Source organism: Hyperolius riggenbachi, chromosome 1, assembly GCF_040937935.1.
Source record: "Hyperolius riggenbachi isolate aHypRig1 chromosome 1, aHypRig1.pri, whole genome shotgun sequence".
NCBI classification, from domain to species: domain Eukaryota; kingdom Metazoa; phylum Chordata; class Amphibia; order Anura; family Hyperoliidae; genus Hyperolius; species Hyperolius riggenbachi.
Genome location: NC_090646.1, coordinates 504,022,415 through 504,040,686, shown reverse-complemented (window position 1 = coordinate 504,040,686; position 18,272 = coordinate 504,022,415).

The window sequence follows — 18,272 nt, the reverse complement described above, 5'->3', positions numbered from 1 at the left end:
ATTTTTCTAATAAAGAACGGACATTTTTTCACTAAGCCAACCCTGGTTTGCGGATCCTTTCTTCACTATAGATTTGGTAAACTTGGATGAAAAAGATTGGATCATTAGTGGCCACCTTAAGTATAATCTACCCTGAATGTTGCTGATCTGTAATGAATTCTGCAATAGAAGCTCTCGTATTCAGATTTTCTATGTGGACTGCTCATACGCGCTCTACTATAGAAGCATTCCTTATCAAGAGACAGCAACAATCCATAAATGTATTGTCTGTGAATATGGATCATTTTGAGTCTCATCCAAAATATCGATTAACCTCTCTGGCAGTATAATTCTGTTTAAGATTGGCTTACTGACATTCAAATCCTTGCACAATCTGGGCCCTGGATACCTGAAGGACTTGCTGCAACTGCATCATCCCCCCCCCCCCACACACACACACACAATCTTACATCAAAAGGACGTAACACCTTGGTCACCAGCAGAGTCCACCTCAAAACCTTTGGAGACAGAGCCTTTTGTCATGTTGCCCCTACACTTTGGAACTCCCTGCCACACCCAATCAGGACAGCTCCATCCCTGGAAGCATTTAAGTCTAAACTGAAAAGCTACCTCTTCAGTCTGGCATTCATGAACATCTGACTATCTCCTCTGTAACACAACCCAGCCTGCAACCCTGTATTAATCTGAGACCCAACTATGCGCTTTGAGTCCTATGGGAAAAAAGCACTTTACAAATGTTATTGTATTGTATTGTATTATAATTATTTATGGATTTTAGGGTCTAAAAGCGGCACAATTTTTTTTTGCACACTTTTAGACCCTAAAACCAGGAAAAAAATCATACCACAGAGAGATCCGCAGCAGCCCTTGCACTTACTCACCTCCCTGGAATCCAGCGCTGCAATTCTCCCTCCATCCTCCGACACAATGTAACCCTGCAGTGATTGTCGACATGATGACAAACGCAATCTCACCAGAGGGATCTAGAACCTCTGAGGACCGGAAGGAGAATGGCTTTCAGTGTGGATCCCAGAGGAGGTGAGTTAAAACCCCCGCTACGCTTAAGGCTCTGCATAGACCTCCTGGCGGCTACTTCTAGTCAGGCTTGGGATCACTGCTCCTGGCTTCTTTTTTCCACCCCAAGCCTGACTCCAGGTTACCACCAGGGAGGTTAAAACATTAGATTGCCCAGCAATGCAAGCAGAGGCTGCTGGAGTTTCTGGACATTTTACATTATTCTGGCAGTGCACTCACATCTGACTGATTGTCCAGACCTCCTTTTCTTGATTTCCACTAACCGCTCCATGCACCACTGTTTTCTTGGTCGCTCTCATAATCACTTGAAGTCATGTGATCACACTATTGAGAACTTTGATGTGGCATGGCTGGATGCCAAGAGGGGGAGATTCAGGCATGTCATAGGATAGATCCCACTGCCAAGACAAGGGAAATGTTTGAAAATTCCAGCATGCTCTCTGTGCATTACCCTGCAATGAAAAAGGCACAGGAAATAGCTGATAGTAGAATATCGGTAAAATTATGTTATTCTACTACCTAAAGGAATACTATCGATGTATGCATTTATTTTTAAATGCTGTATGTTGTAGCACACATTAGGGCAAGTACTAGGAGCAATTTGATTCCTCACACAGCTGTTCCTCTCAGCTGTAAAATCCTCCATCAGTTTTGGTGTCAGTGTTGGATACAAAATGTATCTAATACTGAGCTCCCAGAGGGCTAGACCATGTCTCTGCAAAGGGGAGATGCTATCAACTCCTCAGTTTATAGTTTAATTATCACCTTGCTGAAAGAATCATGTTGATATGGTGGTAAGGGGTTAAAGATTCTAGCAATGTGTGTTTATTATCTTTGCTTCTCTTTACTGATAAAGATACTAATAATGCTAATTGTAGACAGTGGTCTGCCCCTCTCAGCAGCTTGTAAAGTGGATGCAGCCTGGAGTGAATGCCTCAAGCAGGCAGCCAGTCTGAGTATAAACACAGACTCCTGGTATAGCTAGTTATATTCCAGCAATATTCCAGCTCATTTAGTTATCTGTTACCACCTCAGATCAGCCTATTTCTCCTCATGTCTGCTGCATGCTGTGAGTGACACAGTGAAATATATTTGTGAGCTGTGTGACAGAGTAACCAAGCAGCTCAGGGTGACCCAAACTACTATGAGCTGTGTGAGAAATGAATTTTTAAGCAGGGATAGCGAGAGAGAGACCTGGGTGAATAAATAAAGTGCCCTTAGCACTAGTGGTAATGTGTACACTAATATAGAGTATTAAAAAAAAAGTCGTTTCAATCGATAGTACTCCTTTAATTGATATAGTAAAATATTGGTAATATTTACCAAGGCCACCCGCTATTTAAACTGCAGCTACAGGGATGGGGAACGCTACAACGGACTATATGGCAGTAAAAGAGGATTCTATTATTGGAGATCAAATAAAAATGGAGGGCATCATTGTGGGGGCCATGAATGGAGAGCACTATCATCACAAGATGCAGTAATGTTTGGCACCAAAGGCGTCCGAGTGTTCAGGACTTTAAAGAGCTTTTTTTCCTGCAGATTGTGATTTGGCAGGAGGGGGGGCCCAGTAGGTTTGCCCAGTATGGGGCCCAAAAATTTCTGATGGCGGCCCTGCATGCTACCACATGCATTTTTAAACAATCATAATAATTTAAGTCCATTTATATGTTATATTTTTTTTTGTGAGAGCAGACTGTAAGGAGTTACAATTTCCGCTGGCACTTGCTTTCGTTTTTTAGAGCTTTTCTTTCCTTTCTTTCTGTTGATCTAGTTAACAGCTTGCATGCGCTCACAATACCCTTCTTCTTCTTGGCTCTGTGAAAAGGATCAAGGCTTACTTACTGATACATGAATGCATTACAGCAGTTTAATTATTCCTGCGCAGTAAATTACATAGAAATGTGCTATATCACCTTCATTACAAAAGAAATGTTTTCTTACATAGCGGGGAGGGGACATAGTAATTGGGTAGTACAGCCGTGTTCTTTGTGGCGTAATGTCCCTAGACTAATTGAAGTTCATTTGCTACTCATTGTCAGTGGAGAAGTTATTTTGGTGTTTCCAGATCATTAAGTACTGTATTCAATAATTGTTTAATGTGAATGTGTCTTTGTATAGTGCTCAGGTATGTATTATAATGATCCGGAATGCTGAAATTCTGTGGATTTCTTAATAGAACAGAGTGGAAGCAGCGCACAGTGCCAAATGTGTCAGTCATTTGCACATTGCCAGAAGCCTGAATGTTTAGAATAGAGCCTGAAAATTAACTCCATGTACATAGAGATAACGGATTTACAGATTTAAAAAGTCACATATTTGTTTCAGCATAGATAGCAATGTTTTCCTTTATCCTTGGTGACTTGTGTTTGATTACGTTACTGATCCAGCACTGACATGTTTAGCACCGCTGTGACCTTATTAAGCATCTTTATTTGATTGAGCTCAGTATCCATCCAATTAAGAACTGTTGTTAGCATATTCTCTGTCTCTGAGGCCGGATCAGTTTTTTCTCTCTCTCTCTGTTGAGTTTGCTCCTGTGAACTGTCCTTGGTCAGTGATATATGCCACAGCTACAGAGCTAAGCCCCAGCAGGCTGCAAATGAAAATGGTTAAGAAACAGATACTTCCGGTGATGGAATGCAATGCCAATTTTATACAATGCAGTTGTTAGAAAATATTTTTTTTTCTCCCTGAAGAAAGAGAGCTACAGATACAGTATTGCTTAATTAATGCAATAATCCCTAGATGACTACCACAGCACACTTAACAGTTCTTGTCCTTTAGACTCTCAGGAAAGTCTGCCAAAAACGTAAACTTATACACTGACTTTATAGGTGACTTTACAACAGGGCTCCACATGTGCGGAGGACGGAGCAGAAATTTTGTTCTGGATTTTGATACTGCTTGATTTCTTATCATGAATTCTTCTCGCCACATCTTGTTGTTATCAAACAGAGAAACATATCCCACTGATATATAAACAGAAATGGAAAAACACTATAAGTATTATCCCAGAGAAATGTTACGACTTCTGCTAGGTTCGCTGTAAAAATCCTCCTCTATTCCTGGCCTGGATATAGGTGTAGCAAACATACAAAGTGTATATTTTTTGATTTTGGCCCCATCATAAATGGCAATCTTAATTGTGGCTATTGTGGCGCTCAGTGTGTAGTTTGGGCACCGGACCTTAGCAGATAGCGAGGTAATGCTGCAGGAAGGGATAGATACTGTTAGGGATAGGGTAACAGATGGGTTCATTTTAGGAGCAGCTACGGGGGAGGGATGTTAGGATGAGATAGAGAGAATGTTACTGTGAGAGGTAGGTTAGGTAAAGCAATAGTAGAATACTGTCAGTAACCTTATTCTACTATCGGCTTCACCAGGCATTCACATTTCCCAACTTACATCTGTTTGTAATTGAAAATGGTACAAGAAATTGCTGGGTCTCCTAGTGGCAGTAGCTGAGGGATAGGGGCCTCAATGTGTGCAAATTGCACCTTTCAGGTGGCCTTTTCAGCTATATGTGGGCCTTAAACTTAATTATTCAACCTCTATACCCACAACAAGAAGTTTCAAACAGGCCTCACTTGCCAATATCAAAAAGGTTACTTTATTGTGAATAAGGCAATCAAGAAGTTGTGAAAACAGTTCCACTACATTTAAAACCATTTAAAAACACTCAAAGAGCTCCAGAGAGTGCACAGCAGTTCCCCACCCCATTTGCTCCATACATACACACAGCCCATTCATCCCACAGGAATTAATGCATGCATTATAGTTGTTGTCATTACTCAAAGAAAAAATTGCACGTGCAAAAAAATCCACTATTGGCTGAAAAGGTTCCAGACCTTCAGAGTCCAGTAAGAAACATGCTGTCTCCAAGTCGGAAAGTTGTCACTGTTATATCTACAATTCTTTAGCCAGCAGCAACCACTGTTGTGCACAAAGATGCAGTCCAAGCACAGCCTTCAACGTTAGTAAGCATAGACAAACAATGGTTAGTTATTGCAACAGTTCTGTAGTTTCAGCATAGCGTTAAACATGCGTATCATGCGCAGCTAGGGTCAGAGAGTCCGCTTTGTTCATCAATCTTGTTAGGGGGTTACTATGACTCAATTGTATCAATCCCCCAAGAGTATACGATACCTCTCTTTTGGCATTACTCAGCACTGCATAGTCCTGTGGATAGTTGCCGTGTGGTTGATGTGGTAGATCTACCCGCGCGCGCCCACGTGGCAGCGCAACAGCGGGGATCACACTCGCAGCGGTATGGAACAGGGTGGTGGACGAGGCCGGCCTCAGGTAGCTCCTCCCACCGACATGTTTCGGCCAATGGCCTTCCTCAGGGTGTGGCTTAGGGTGAGAAGGGGTGGTTTCTCCCTTTATACTTTGAGGCTCTGGTCACATGACTTTTCTACAGGCGCCATCTTTGTTTCTGGTATCTTTGCCCAAACTTCAAAAGGTCAGGTTTGTTCCACATATTTTTTCGACGTTTCACCATATACTTGCTTCAATAATTACTATCAGGACATTCTACATTTCTCCAAGGGAGATTTTAGTGTTTTAGAGCCTTAGAAAGGGCTAAGTTGAGAAAAGGTTTGAAAGTGTTGAGATAGGGGGCTTGCTGATATATAGGCACATACATAGGCAGGTTTCCACTATCATATGAGCACCCGTACATTCATTCCACATGTATCACATGGGCATATCGCCCCCATCATCACTACCCCTCCTTTCTTAAACGGCCATACATCTCTCAGAGGGGATTTTTTTCCCTTTTTTTTTTAGGACAATGCACAATAGAATCTCCCCACATATATATGTTAGCATACACAGTATCGGGGGGGGGTTTGTATTCAAGTCTGGGGGTGTTACTTATGCCAACATGTGACCTAACCATATGGATTCAAATAGACCGAGAAATCGATCTCTGAATTGAGACCATGTGGTGCCAGAGTCCCCAGCTTATAAATCCACATGGTCTCAAGACGCAAAAGCTCACCCTCAACATCTATCTTTCTTGCCCCCTTCACTACTGATGACAGCACTTTAACCAAGCTGCCCTTAAATTTTCCTCCATGGACTTGCCGGTAGTGTTCTCTCAGGGGGCCCTTACAGTTCTCATTTTTATTGCCTACATTAGATATGTGTTCCAAAATTCTAGTTTTAAATGACCGGGTTGTCATACCAATATAATGTAGACCACAGGGGCAGGTCACCATGTACACAACCCCCGTGGTCTCACAGTTCACAAAAGTTCCAATTTTATATTCTCTTCTGTGTCTGGCATCCCAAAACGTTTTAGTTTTATGTACAAAAGGGCACACCTTGCACCTCCCACATCTGTGCATGCCACTCGGAAGTGGAGTTGCTGCCAGCCAGGTTTTCCTATCTTCACTTTGCTTTGTATTTTTAAATTCAGAGGACACAAGTTGGTCTTTTAAGTTTTTGGCTCTTCGTGCTGTCATTGTGGGGGCAGGTCCCACAATTTCTGCGATATCGGGGGATGCCATAAGGATAGGCCAAGCCTTTTGAAGGGAGTCTCGCACTATCTCCCAATGTGACCCATACTGGGTAATGATCCTTTCCCTGTTTTGGGTTCTTGATCCATCTCTCCTGCCAGACACGAGGAGAGTCTCTCGGTCTCTTTCTCTTGCCTTTTTCAAACTTCTTCTAAGTACTCTATGAGGGTATCCCCGTTCTCGTAGGCGTAGGTACAGTTCACGTGATTCTTTGCCAAATTCTTCCTCACACGAACAGTTCCTCCTTAGACGGAGGAACTGGCCGTATGGGATGTTCCTCACCAGGTGGCTGGGATGGTGGCTGGAGGCGTGGAGAATGGTGTTACCCGCAGTTGGCTTCCTATATGTTGAGCTGGTGAGAACCCCATCTCTGACCGCAATTTTCAAGTCCAGAAAGGGGATCTCATGCTCATCACAAACATATGTCAGCCTGATATTTCTATCATTGCTATTGAGTGTTCTAACAAAATCATCTAGCTCATCTCTGGTACCTCTCCACACCACCAGCACATCATCTATGAATCTAATCCATAGTGCGGCGTGCCGTCGAAATACATCAAGTACATACACATCACGCCTTTCCCATAAACCCAGGTGGAGACATGCGTACGCTGGCGCACACGCCGCTCCCATCGATGTTCCAGCCACCTGGTGATAGAACCTACCCCCAAATAGGAAGTAATTCTCAGTTAGTACCATTCGCAGCATATCCACTACAAAGCGGTTATGATCAACCATCATTGGGTGGGCCTCTTCAAGATAGAATGTGGCAGCCTCCAGGCCCACCCGGTGGGGAATCAACGTGTATAGAGACTCCACATCGATCCCCACCAGGAGGGCCCCACAGGGCATCTTAATTCAACCAATGACCTTCAGGACATCACGGGTATCCTGGACATATGAGGGGAGACCTTGGACCAAGGTTTTCAATTTTGGTCCACATATTGTCCAATCCGTTCTGTTGGTCCCCCGATTCCTGATAGGATCGGGCGACCGGGGGGTTGCTCTTTATTTTTGTGCAGTTTCGGGATTAGGTAGAGGGTAGGTCTAATATATTCATCCACTTTCAAAATTCTAGTTCAGCTTTAGACAGTAAACCCTCTTCAAAAGCTCCTTGCAATCTATCATTAATCTTATCAACTAAAGGGGGGAATGGGTCACATGTCATGCTTTCATATGTCCTCTCATCGCTTAAATGGCGATGCATTTCTTTTAAATAGTCCTCTTCACGCCATAGGACCACATTCCCCCCTTGTCGCTCGGCTTTATAACAAACCCCTTTGCATCTTTTAATTCCTGTAGTGCCTTTTTTTCTCCTTTGGTCAGATTTTGTTTGATTCTAGGATTCAGGTTTAATGTCTCCAGGTCTTTACTGAAGGTCTCTAGGAAAACAGACAGATATTTATTTGAGCTGAGGGAGGGCATGAAGTCAGATTTTTTTCGGAGCTTGGTTTTAGGTACTGATTCGTCACCAGTCTCTGTTATCACCGCCAAGTTATCATCTACATGTCCTTCATCCCATAAACTCTCCAATGCCATCAGAGCCTCTCTTTCTCCCAAACTCAAACATTCATATTGGGCTACCTCCCCCTCTATGACCGTTTTTTTATCTTTAAACATTAATTTCAACAGGACACGCCTTAAAAAAAGGAGAACGTCCTTATAGACAGTAAATTCATCCCCTCTTTGGACTGGGGCAAACGTGAGCCCCTTTGAGAGAAGGGAGATATGATGAGGCTCTAGTGGAAAGTCGGAGAGGTTCACCACATCAACTCCCAATTTTCCTGATGTTATTTGTTCTGACTCCGCCCCCTCCTCAATTCTTCCTTCTGTGCTATTGTTTTTGCCTTCCCTCCTCTCCCTTTCTGACTTGTCTCTTTGGTCCCTTTTCCTGAACCTTTGCCTCTGTCCGGGTCGTCGCTTTCCACGCTCCCTTCCTCTTCCTCCTCTACCTCCTGGTCTAAAAAAGCCACCTGTCTGTCGTTACCCTCATCCTCGGTCTCTTCTTCATAGTCATGTATGGTAACTTTAGGGGGGTTGTTTTTAGGGGTTGGATTTGGGCGTCTAGGTCGACTACCACTCCCCCTTCTTCTTGATTTTGACCGTCCCCGTTTAGGTCTGAGAGATGGATCAAATACCGTTGTCAAGTCCCACTCCAAAACATCTCTCTGAAACTTGGACTGTTTCATTTTTTTAACCGTAAATTGTGTCTTTTCTATATACACTTTTAGATTATTATTCAGTTTTTCAAACTCTGGGTCATCTTTATATTTGTCAAGTTGGGCACCGCTTGTTTCAACCAAATCTGACAGCTCCTCTAATTGCATCCTTTCCTCCTCTATAAACAGCTGTAATATGTGTAAACCTCTCTGCAAGCAATCCTCTCTCCAGGTTTTCTTAAATCTTTCAGTTAATAGATTGTCAGCTGGTGCTATTCGCTCACGTATCCCGTGAGGGATGACCTTAGCTTTGTGATAGGATTGCAAAAAAGAGACGTTCCACCTTCTTTTTAGCTGTTTTTCCACTAGGTGACGATGCCCCTTGAACAGCTGCCAGAGAGGTTCCCTATTTTTGCCTTTTTCTTTTTCATCAGTGACCCCTGTTTTAAAGAATGCGGAATCAATTTCCTCCTGTAGAACTTCTGGTAACCGATATGCCATTGTTCTTAGTTCATATGGGTACCACCTCCTCTTATGCATAAAATGTACAACAATTGGATCTGAACACACTCAGTGATTGCAATTCACAATTAATATAATAGCCCCAGAAACCTGGGATATCTTTGTATGGGACCACACTTACATGGGTTTCATAAACCCTCCTATTTGTAGTACAAGAAATTGCTGGGTCTCCTAGTGGCAGTAGCTGAGGGATAGGGGCCTCAATGTGTGCAAATTGCACCTTTCAGGTGGCCTTTTCAGCTATATGTGGGCCTTAAACTTAATTATTCAACCTCTATACCCACAACAAGAAGTTTCAAACAGGCCTCACTTGCCAATATCAAAAAGGTTACTTTATTGTGAATAAGGCAATCAAGAAGTTGTGAAAACAGTTCCACTACATTTAAAACCATTTAAAAACACTCAAAGAGCTCCAGAGAGTGCACAGCAGTTCCCCACCCCATTTGCTCCATACATACACACAGCCCATTCATCCCACAGGAATTAATGCATGCATTATAGTTGTTGTCATGACTCAAAGAAAAAATTGCACGTGCAAAAAAATCCACTATTGGCTGAAAAGGTTCCAGACCTTCAGAGTCCAGTAAGAAACATGCTGTCTCCAAGTCGGAAAGTTGTCACTGTTATATCTACAATTCTTTAGCCAGCAGCAACCACTGTTGTGCACAAAGATGCAGTCCAAGCACAGCCTTCAACGTTAGTAAGCATAGACAAACAATGGTTAGTTATTGCAACAGTTCTGTAGTTTCAGCATAGCGTTAAACATGCGTATCATGCGCAGCTAGGGTCAGAGAGTCCGCTTTGTTCATCAATCTTGTTAGGGGGTTACTATGACTCAATTGTATCAATCCCCCAAGAGTATACGATACCTCTCTTTTGGCATTACTCAGCACTGCATAGTCCTGTGGATAGTTGCCGTGTGGTTGATGTGGTAGATCTACCCGCGCGCGCCCACGTGGCAGCGCAACAGCGGGGATCACACTCGCAGCGGTATGGAACAGGGTGGTGGACGAGGCCGGCCTCAGGTAGCTCCTCCCACCGACATGTTTCGGCCAATGGCCTTCCTCAGGGTGTGGCTTAGGGTGAGAAGGGGTGGTTTCTCCCTTTATACTTTGAGGCTCTGGTCACATGACTTTTCTACAGGCGCCATCTTTGTCCAAACTTCAAAAGGTCAGGTTTGTTCCACATATTTTTTCGACGTTTCACCATATACTTGCTTCAATAATTACTATCAGGACATTCTACATTTCTCCAAGGGAGATTTTAGTGTTTTAGAGCCTTAGAAAGGGCTAAGTTGAGAAAAGGTTTGAAAGTGTTGAGATAGGGGGCTTGCTGATATATAGGCACATACATAGGCAGGTTTCCACTATCATATGAGCACCCGTACATTCATTCCACATGTATCACATGGGCATATCGCCCCCATCATCACTACCCCTCCTTTCTTAAACGGCCATACATCTCTCAGAGGGGATTTTTTTTCCCTTTTTTTTTAGGACAATGCACAATAGAATCTCCCCACATATATATGTTAGCATACACAGTATCGGGGGGGGGGGGTTTGTATTCAAGTCTGGGGGTGTTACTTATGCCAACATGTGACCTAACCATGTGGATTCAAATAGACCGAGAAATCGATCTCTGAATTGAGACCATGTGGTGCCAGAGTCCCCAGCTTATAAATCCACATGGTCTCAAGACGCAAAAGCTCACCCTCAACATCTATCTTTCTTGCCCCCTTCACTACTGATGACAGCACTTTAACCAAGCTGCCCTTAAATTTTCCTCCATGGACTTGCCGGTAGTGTTCTCTCAGGGGGCCCTTACAGTTCTCATTTTTATTGCCTACATTAGATATGTGTTCCAAAATTCTAGTTTTAAATGACCGGGTTGTCATACCAATATAATGTAGACCACAGGGGCAGGTCACCATGTACACAACCCCCGTGGTCTCACAGTTCACAAAAGTTCCAATTTTATATTCTCTTCTGTGTCTGGCATCCCAAAACGTTTTTACTGAAGGTCTCTGTCTGTTTTCCTAGAGACCTTCAGTAAAGACCTGGAGACATTAAACCTGAATCCTAGAATCAAACAAAATCTGACCAAAGGAGAAAAAAAGGCACTACAGGAATTAAAAGATGCAAAGGGGTTTGTTATAAAGCCGAGCGACAAGGGGGGGAATGTGGTCCTATGGCGTGAAGAGGACTATTTAAAAGAAATGCATCGCCATTTAAGCGATGAGAGGACATATGAAAGCATGACATGTGACCCATTCCCCCCTTTAGTTGATAAGATTAATGATAGATTGCAAGGAGCTTTTGAAGAGGGTTTACTGTCTAAAGCTGAACTAGAATTTTTGAAAGTGGATGAATATATTAGACCTACCCTCTACCTAATCCCGAAACTGCACAAAAATAAAGAGCAACCCCCCGGTCGCCCGATCCTATCAGGAATCGGGGGACCAACAGAACGGATTGGACAATATGTGGACCAAAAATTGAAAACCTTGGTCCAAGGTCTCCCCTCATATGTCCAGGATACCCGTGATGTCCTGAAGGTCATTGGTGGAATTAAGATGCCCTGTGGGGCCCTCCTGGTGGGGATCGATGTGGAGTCTCTATACACGTCGATTCCCCACCGGGTGGGCCTGGAGGCTGCCACATTCTATCTTGAAGAGGCCCACCCAATGATGGTTGATCATAACCGCTTTGTAGTGGATATGCTGCGAATGGTACTAACTGAGAATTACTTCCTATTTGGGGGTAGGTTCTATCACCAGGTGGCTGGAACATCGATGGGAGCGGCGTGTGCGCCAGCGTACGCATGTCTCCACCTGGGTTTATGGGAAAGGCGTGATGTGTATGTACTTGATGTATTTCGACGGCACGCCGCACTATGGATTAGATTCATAGATGATGTGCTGGTGGTGTGGAGAGGTACCAGAGATGAGCTAGATGATTTTGTTAGAACACTCAATAGCAATGATAGAAATATCAGGCTGACATATGTTTGTGATGAGCATGAGATCCCCTTTCTGGACTTGAAAATTGCGGTCAGAGATGGGGTTCTCACCAGCTCAACATATAGGAAGCCAACTGCGGGTAACACCATTCTCCACGCCACCAGCCACCATCCCAGCCACCTGGTGAGGAACATCCCATACGGCCAGTTCCTCCGTCTAAGGAGGAACTGTTCGTGTGAGGAAGAATTTGGCAAAGAATCACGTGAACTGTACCTACGCCTACGAGAACGGGGATACCCTCATAGAGTACTTAGAAGAAGTTTGAAAAAGGCAAGAGAAAGAGACCGAGAGACTCTCCTCGTGTCTGGCAGGAGAGATGGATCAAGAACCCAAAACAGGGAAAGGATCATTACCCAGTATGGGTCACATTGGGAGATAGTGCGAGACTCCCTTCAAAAGGCTTGGCCTATCCTTATGGCATCCCCCGATATCGCAGAAATTGTGGGACCTGCCCCCACAATGACAGCACGAAGAGCCAAAAACTTAAAAGACCAACTTGTGTCCTCTGAATTTAAAAATACAAAGCAAAGTGAAGATAGGAAAACCTGGCTGGCAGCAACTCCACTTCCGAGTGGCATGCACAGATGTGGGAGGTGCAAGGTGTGCCCTTTTGTACATAAAACTAAAACGTTTTGGGATGCCAGACACAGAAGAGAATATAAAATTGGAACTTTTGTGAACTGTGAGACCACGGGGGTTGTGTACATGGTGACCTGCCCCTGTGGTCTACATTATATTGGTATGACAACCCGGTCATTTAAAACTAGAATTTTGGAACACATATCTAATGTAGGCAATAAAAATGAGAACTGTAAGGGCCCCCTGAGAGAACACTACCGGCAAGTCCATGGAGGAAAATTTAAGGGCAGCTTGGTTAAAGTGCTGTCATCAGTAGTGAAGGGGGCAAGAAAGATAGATGTTGAGGGTGAGCTTTTGCGTCTTGAGACCATGTGGATTTATAAGCTGGGGACTCTGGCACCACATGGTCTCAATTCAGAGATCGATTTCTCGGTCTATTTGAATCCATATGGTTAGGTCACATGTTGGCATAAGTAACACCCCCAGACTTGAATACAAACCCCCCCCCGATACTGTGTATGCTAACATATATATGTGGGGAGATTCTATTGTGCATTGTCCTAAAAAAAAAAGGGAAAAAAATCCCCTCTGAGAGATGTATGGCCGTTTAAGAAAGGAGGGGTAGTGATGATGGGGGCGATATGCCCATGTGATACATGTGGAATGAATGTACGGGTGCTCATATGATAGTGGAAACCTGCCTATGTATGTGCCTATATATCAGCAAGCCCCCTATCTCAACACTTTCAAACCTTTTCTCAACTTAGCCCTTTCTAAGGCTCTAAAACACTAAAATCTCCCTTGGAGAAATGTAGAATGTCCTGATAGTAATTATTGAAGCAAGTATATGGTGAAACGTCGAAAAAATATGTGGAACAAACCTGACCTTTTGAAGTTTGGGCAAAGATACCAGAAACAAAGATGGCGCCTGTAGAAAAGTCATGTGACCAGAGCCTCAAAGTATAAAGGGAGAAACCACCCCTTCTCACCCTAAGCCACACCCTGAGGAAGGCCATTGGCCGAAACATGTCGGTGGGAGGAGCTACCTGAGGCCGGCCTCGTCCACCACCCTGTTCCATACCGCTGCGAGTGTGATCCCCGCTGTTGCGCTGCCACGTGGGCGCGCGCGGGTAGATCTACCACATCAACCACACGGCAACTATCCACAGGACTATGCAGTGCTGAGTAATGCCAAAAGAGAGGTATCGTATACTCTTGGGGGATTGATACAATTGAGTCATAGTAACCCCCTAACAAGATTGATGAACAAAGCGGACTCTCTGACCCTAGCTGCGCATGATACGCATGTTTAACGCTATGCTGAAACTACAGAACTGTTGCAATAACTAACCATTGTTTGTCTATGCTTACTAACGTTGAAGGCTGTGCTTGGACTGCATCTTTGTGCACAACAGTGGTTGCTGCTGGCTAAAGAATTGTAGATATAACAGTGACAACTTTCCGACTTGGAGACAGCATGTTTCTTACTGGACTCTGAAGGTCTGGAACCTTTTCAGCCAATAGTGGATTTTTTTGCACGTGCAATTTTTTCTTTGAGTCATGACAACAACTATAATGCATGCATTAATTCCTGTGGGATGAATGGGCTGTGTGTATGTATGGAGCAAATGGGGTGGGGAACTGCTGTGCACTCTCTGGAGCTCTTTGAGTGTTTTTAAATGGTTTTAAATGTAGTGGAACTGTTTTCACAACTTCTTGATTGCCTTATTCACAATAAAGTAACCTTTTTGATATTGGCAAGTGAGGCCTGTTTGAAACTTCTTGTTGTGGGTATAGAGGTTGTAATTGAAAATGGACCAGCTTGAAAATGGACCAGTCATTTTAAACCTAGGTGGGACTTATATTGGTCCATTTTCAAGCTGCATATATTTGCATACAAATTTACATACATTTGCATAAACTCAGAAGTATTTGCATATCATTGATTATCCCTACTTGCAAGTAGTTAATTGAGCAAGAAATAAAAAGTGAAATGAGACCTTAGCTCTCATGGTATTGCATCCTTTAAAAATGTTAATGAGTTATCTTCTTTGTCATAGACAATCACAACTTGGTCAAATGGTCTCCAGTGGCACATAAATGTGAAATGCATAGCAAGCTCTGTTTTTCCTGGGGATCTTTTATAATAAGAAGAATAAGACATATTATTGCAATACTAATGCAGTAAAAACTAAATGTAAAATCTCTTCCTCGCTGTTTGACAAATATAAATACACACGTATGTGACGCAGTACAATTATGCACTGGCAAATAAATCCTGGCACGGTTTCTGTTATGGGATCATTTTAAGAAACCATTTTAAGTGCATTTTCTTTTCCTAGTCCTTCACTGTACAGAAGTAGAAAGAGTGTAATTATTGAGTCAGTATGAATCAATAAATTACCAGGGGACAATGCTCTGTGTAACAAAGGATTTCAAGAAATGGTTTCTACACGGTAAGAGTCCTTAAGCTATGGAGTGCCTAACTGCAGTAGGAACCAACAGCAGAATCCAGCAATGGCCTGGATTTTCACACAAACCTTATGTGACCTTTGTTATTGTTTAGTGCTGCCTACTATGGGCTTGATTCACAAAGCGGTGCTAACTGTTAGCACGCCTGTGAAAACCCCCTTAGCACGTCTAAACTAGCTTTTGCACAGAGCGCATAGGACTTTGCGCGCGTAAAACTTTGCACGCGCAAAGTTAGCGCACGATCTGATTAAGAAATTTGGTGCTAACCTACTTAGCACCCTGGTTAGCCGGTCTAAAGACTTTAGACGCGCTAAGTAGGTTAGCACCGCTTTGTGAATCAAGCCCCATGTTGGCACTATCCAATAAATAATAATAGCCTATGTTTTATGTAGTGCCAACTAGTGAAAGGTGCATTTTATACTCAGCATACCACCATACTTTTGCATTTGATTGCAGAGAGTTCTGATGAGTACTAATGCATCTGTGTTTCTCTCTGTATAAGTCCAACTGCAGCCAAGCACCCTGAGCCCCATCTAATAGGCTTATATAATGGGAATCCTAGTAATATCGGTAATCATAATGGTCATAATGGGAGCAATTAAAGAGATAAACCTGTAATGGGGCAAATAAGAGGGACACCATGATAGCGGTGAAGAAATTGGAGTTTAACACATTGCTATTACCACCTCTTTCAAACACATGATAATTGTCAGCCAACGCGGCCAATAATGACCACCACTTTGGCTGACAATCGTTTGTGCAACTATTGTGTGTACAGTGGCCAGCGGACACGCAATATCTATTAAGGATGCGGTATGTCAGATCCTTAACAACCGCGGTGCCCAAGCACTACTGATCCAAATGCTATCTCCGCTCCCCCCCCCCCCCCCCCGCTTATGCACCGATCATTGTCTCTCCACCCCCCTTCATAGTAGCAGAACACCTAACTGACCAGTCAAGCACCACATTATATATAATTTATATATCATTTTCTGTATTTTTTATCACATATACACACACCATACATATACACAGGGATAGGTTGGGGGTGTTTTTGCCTTCTGTTAAAGCCACTGCATTGTCCCTTTGTTATTTTGTTTTCCACCAAGCAAGTCTGGAGACAGCTTCTAGGCATCACACCAACACCAGTGCTTTATTTGCACTCTTCAGACTATTTAACCTCCTCCCTCCCCCCCCCCCCAAAAAGGAAACAAAACATAAACAAAAACTTGCCCACTAACTCCTAGATATATGAATAACTACAACTAAAGGCCTGAGCACACCATCATGTTGCTCTGAAAAGCAGGCGGCCATGCTTTTTACAAAAACACATATGGCACCTGCATTGCTCTGCATTTTAGTACATCTTGGGCCTGATTCACAAAGCGCGAATCGCGGCAGATTGCACCGCTTTGTGAATCAGGCCCCTTGTGTTGACATAGCAATGAAAATTAACTCTAGTTATTCTTCTAAGACTTTTCTCTTATGATGGCCACCAGATCTACAAACTGACACCAGCCATCAGAATTCAGGGTTGAGTCCTAGCCCACATTATTAATCCTTGATTGTCTGCTGAAGCTAATCCTCGACAGTGGAATGTTAGCAGCTAAAAATCGACACTAAGGTGTAATGATCTGCGGGCGATTTCCAGCCAGCGCACACCATGTGCGCTGAAGCAGAAGGAAATGTAATAATCCGCGGGCGATTTCCAGCAGGAAATCGCCACAGTCACAGAAACAGAGCACCCAGTATAACTTTGCCGGAAAATTCCAACCGGCAGATGGAGCTGTGGAGTGCAGAGGAATAAACCCTCTGCACAACCACAGATGTCAGATAGGAATTGCACGATTAAGCAAGATAGAACAACAGAGGAGAATTCCAACCAGCAGATGGAACTGCGGAGTACAGAGGAACAAGTCCCCTGTACTTCCACAGATGCCAGATTGAAATTGCCCGACTAATGTAATGATCTGTGGGTGATTTCCAGCCAGCGCACACCATGTGCGCTGAAGCAGATGGAAGTCACCACAGTCACAAAAGCAACAAGTCAGAAGAAAGAAAAAACAGAGACAGACAATATGAATGTCTACCAATCTAGTCGCCACCCCGCGACGGTAGACATATCACATCATAACAGGCCAGAATGAGAAAGCTATCGCAAGAGAGGCGATTGCTATCAGCGACACAAGACTGAGCAAAGACAGAGCGTGAACGGAATAAAGAAGACACAGTAAATAACCACAATCTGAACGCCAAGAAAAATAACAAAGAACTCACTAAACGCGGACCCTGCACGATATGCGCAACAGAGACAAGCGCGTTTACGGTACGGCCACCGCGCGTTAAGTGCAACAGTGGCAAAATGTACCAACCCTAACTAACAAATGCACACAAAAAATGACGACAGACAAATAATGCAAACACTTGTTAATCGGTTGCCTCACACCAGACAACAGCAAGCGTTTGTGCCAGAGAAGACAGACTGAAGGAGTAACCAGTAGCAACCGCAGCTAAGGTTGTACTCCAAGAGTCGGACAAGGGAGATCCACCGCCTCTACCGCTAGGGCGAATGCGATCTAGGAGCGAGACCAAACGATTCACTGTCAGCCACCGCAGGTGACAGTATAATCCTAAGGACAAGACAATACAGACAGGAATGAACAGTACAAATAAAACAGAACCTGACCGTACTATAAGAAGTGCTGAACGCACTCCCCAATAATTAACTACACTAGCATATTCGCACAAGATACAAAAAGGTTGAGGCTCCAAGGTAAGTTTCCCTAATCAGAAAACTGTGTCGAGCAAGGCATTCTGGTAGGAAGTGACATTTATACTAGAAACCCTCAAAGGAAGCAGACAAGCAATTTGCATGACAAGTAGATGCAAATCAGTCAGCCTTGCAAACTGACAAAAAAGGACTCCTTTCCCTGGACTGAACCATGCAAACTGCATAGG